This window comes from Cynocephalus volans, chromosome 17 (assembly GCF_027409185.1).
Source record: "Cynocephalus volans isolate mCynVol1 chromosome 17, mCynVol1.pri, whole genome shotgun sequence".
Taxonomy (NCBI): Eukaryota; Metazoa; Chordata; class Mammalia; order Dermoptera; family Cynocephalidae; genus Cynocephalus; species Cynocephalus volans.
Genome location: NC_084476.1, coordinates 35,018,873 through 35,023,093, shown reverse-complemented (window position 1 = coordinate 35,023,093; position 4,221 = coordinate 35,018,873). Strand labels below are relative to the sequence as shown.

Sequence of the window (4,221 nt, the reverse complement as noted above, 5' to 3'; positions counted from 1 at the left end):
GTTGTGCTAAATATTTTTATTTTAATCATGGTGGGCTCTAAATCTAGTTATTCATTTAAATTTGTATAGCTGTAGAAATGACAGTTTAAAATATTTTTGCAAACATAAATGTAACAACTGTAACTATGAGTAGAACTGTGCTTCCAAAAACACTAGCAAAAATCTAGTAAAGCCACATATCAGTTACAACAGTAAATAAAACTGGTAAAACCTCCCTATTACAAGACTAACACTCTCAGATTACATAAAAATATAATTACTTGGGTCCATCTACAACAGACACATTCAATTAAAAATTGACTTACTAAAGTTAAAAGAAGAAAAACAGGCAAAAAATACTTTATAAATACAAATAAAAGGAGTTTGTAATAGACAGTTGATGAAAAGAGCTTAATTTTACTGATAAAGAATATTTTTACAATAAAGCTTTAGCTATCATGATATTTATGTGCTGAATAGAATGAATTAAAATAACAGTAAAATCTGCCTTCCTCCATTAGAGTGGCAAAATTTAAAAGACACTTAATATTCAGTGTCAATACCCTATGGTATGACTGTACCTAGACAGGCACTCTCAATATTTATGGTGGGAGTAGAACTTGGAATCAACTTTCACAAGGATTATCTGGCAATATCTATAAAGAACCTGAACAGTATGTATATAAGTTCACCCAGCAATGCCACATCTAACAGATGTTCTCTCACTCTCCAACACAGGGGATTTGTTAAAGTGTGGAATATTCATGCAATTGAAAAGAATGTAGTCACTTACAACAATAATATAGAATATGTGCCTTAGACAAATACTGGGCAGCAGAACCAGGACTTAGTTTCTTAGAAACTGGTCCTAGATAAATGTAGTTTTTTAATTTGCATAGATAGAAACTTACAAAATATTGTTAAATAAAAAATTTCACACAGTATAAAATATGTAATTTCAGGGGTGTGTGTGTGTGTGTGTGTGTGTGTGTGTGTGTGTGTGTGTGTGTGTGTGTGTGTGTGTGTGTAGAAGAGAGGAACAAAGGGATACAGACCAAAATCAAAGCAGTGGTTATTTCTGGATGGTGGGACTACGGGCGCTTTTACTTTCTTCTGAATGCTTTTTAACATAATGAGAATGTTTCACTTTAATAATCATAAAACAACATAAAACTGTTTCCTTTAAGGAAGCTCTGTTTTTCTAACTTGGGCCCAGCAGAATGGCTCTGGCAAAGAAGGGTGGCGAGAAGAAGGACCATTCTGCCATCAGAGAGGTGGTGACCCGAGAACACACCATCAACATTCACACGCATATCCATGGGGTGGTTTTCAAGAACCCTTGAAACCCCTTGGTCACTATAAGCAATCTGGAAATTTGCCATGAAGGAGATGGGGACTCCAGAGGTGCACATTGATACCAGGCTCGACAAAGCTGTCTGTGCCAAAGGAATAAGGAATGTCCCCTACCATATCCGTGTGCGGTTGTCCAGAAAGTGTAATGAGGATGAAGATTCACCAAACAAGCTCTATACTTTGGTTACCTGTTACCACTTTCAAAAGTCTGCAGATACTTGACATGGACGACGACTAACTGCTGATTGTCAAATAACGATATAAAACCACACACACAAAAAAACAAGGTCATGAGAAGGGGACTTGTCTTTTTTTATTTTTTTGTGACCGGTAAGGGGATCGCAACCCTTGGCTTGGTGTCATCCGCACTGGGCTCAGCCAGGGAGTGCACCGCCATCCCTATATAGGATCCGAACCTGTGGCCTCAACTCTCCCAGCGCCGCACTCTCCCGAGTGAGCCACGGGGTCGGCCCGAGAAGCGGACTTGAAAACATGTACAGACCCACCAAGTTATTGAGTGAGCAACTATCTTCAAAATATTCAGGAAAACTTTCTGAAAGTGTGATAATTTAGAAGGGTGTTGCCCAATAAAAAACTAAAATGTATTATAAATCAGAAATGCAAAAAGTGTGCTAATGGCGTACTGCGAGACAGGGAGGAGTGTGTTATGAATCATGCTAGACAGCGGACTAAACAATTTGGGAAAAAGTTACCTCACATGACCCTAAAATAAATCCTACCTGAACTAGAGATACAAATGTTTAAAAAAGAACTGAAGTAACTAGCATATAGAATAAGTAAACTACGGAAGAACTGAAGTAAATATAGGTGACTATATCCATATTTGTATCTATGTCTATATTATCCGGAGATATGAAAATCTAAGTATGATACCACAGGCAGGAACCATAAAATATAAGATGGAAAGATTGGTACATAAAGAATAAAATGTTCTCTATGTCAGAAACACCATATATGAAAGGAAAAGATGCATGAATGATGTATTATTTTTGTAGCGCGTGTTTTCTAATTTTTCTACAAATGGGAATGTCACTTGGTGATCTCTAGGAGAACCAGATGTACAGATGAGACCGAGAGACAGTAGAGCGTAGAAGTTGAGGGGATTTTAGTAGCAAATAACCTCTGTCCCAATCCTGGACTTTTTGCATCACATTAAACAATTTAACCTGTGTGTCCCTCAGTTCCCTGATCTTTGTCATGAGTAGTAGAACCTACCTTAGAGGATTAAATGTATAACAATACATACATGGCTCTTAGAACAGTGCCTGTTATTTAATGAGCACTCCAAGTGATAGCTATTTTCTAGTTTCAACACACTACAGTCCCGTAGAGGACTAAACAATGAATGAGAACGTTGAGCAAACTACTCCTTTCCACATGGAATAATTGACTTCAGAAGGGGATATCAGACTGATAAATTGTGCTTTTTAGCTCAAGGTTTAAGAAATGCCTGTGGTTCCAGGGACTGGACAAATGGGCCAGTTTGTAGGGCTAAAACTATATTACCAACAAACAAGAGGAAAACAGAATAAGAGACAACATGTCCCTTTTATTGTCTGCATGAACAAAGCAAATGCATAAAATGGTAGCACAGATTGTATGGGGCGGGAGGGAGTAGGTGAGGAGACAAGGTCTCTTTGGATGTTCTACTACATGGGCAGTAAATGCAATTACAATTTCCCCTTGATTTTCTTCTCTGCTTGAAAGTTGAAATTCTGGATATACCTGCTGCAAGTTTTCCTTGTTCTCAACTAAGTCTTTTATTTCCTGTTTGACTGTGTGGGTGTGATGAGCTGCTTCATTGCTTCTCCATGGTGGCCCAGATGCCACACACCTACCAGAGCTTGATGAAAATAATAGACGTGCTGAAGGGAGAATGAGTGATTGTAAATCCACTATGGATCCACATGATATCTGCACCAGGGAAAAGGGAGCGAGAAAAAGAAGTAGCAATTAACTGAAATACAGCTGTTTTGAAGTTGATTGGGAGGAAACATATGACTAAAATACATACTGGGTTTGGCAGCTTTCTTTTTTTTCTTTTGAAATTATTTATTTTTTTTCTTAGCACAAAAAGTAATATATGCTAATCGTAGAGAGAAAAGAAAATATGGGCAAGTAAAATAACATTACCTGTAATCCCAACCCCCAATTTTATAGAGAGATTAAAGAATGAAAGGGTACAAGGTGCAAACTACTCTTTCAAGAATAGTACATTTTGATGTATCTCCCTATGACCTTTGACTTCATCTACACCTACATCTTTTTGCAAAAATGTAGTCATGATATTTGCTGTGATATACTTTTTTTCCACTTAATACATTACAAATATATTAATAGAACTGCAAAATATTTTGGAACCAAATTGTAATAGCTGCATAAAATTCTATTATAAATATCATTTATTTTACTTATCTCCTAATTTTGGACATTTAGATGACCTCTATCTTGTAACTATTTTTATACAGGAATTTTTGGGAATACGAGTTATTTTCCTAGAATAAATTCCTAGAAATTAAATTGATAGGTCAAAGTTTAAACATATTTTAAGAAACCTGATACTTCGCCTGATTGCTTTGAAGAAAGGTTCTATTGCTTTATGCTTCCACCAGCACTGTATAAGAATGCCTAATTCTCCTTACCTTTGGCAATTCTAGGCATTTTAATTACCTTTTTAATCTTTACATTCTGATTGAACTAGTTCTGCCGTCACAAAGACTTCATCTAGTGGGAGATAAGACAACTTCAATTTACACTGATTATCTCTATAATAGATGAAGTATACGATGTTCCTATTCCCTCCCTGTCTATGTGCAGTAGTCGTCATGAAGCCCACAGGAGAGGCACCTTCACTAGAATTTAAAGTTT

The 4,221-nt window shown here is 36.6% G+C and overlaps 1 pseudogene; it reads left to right on the top strand.

The window, feature by feature from the left end:
* The first annotated feature begins 1,190 nt into the window (after positions 1-1,190).
* LOC134366073 (large ribosomal subunit protein eL31-like) lies at positions 1,191-1,570 on the top strand (annotated as a pseudogene).
* Positions 1,571-4,221: the final 2,651 nt, after the last annotated feature.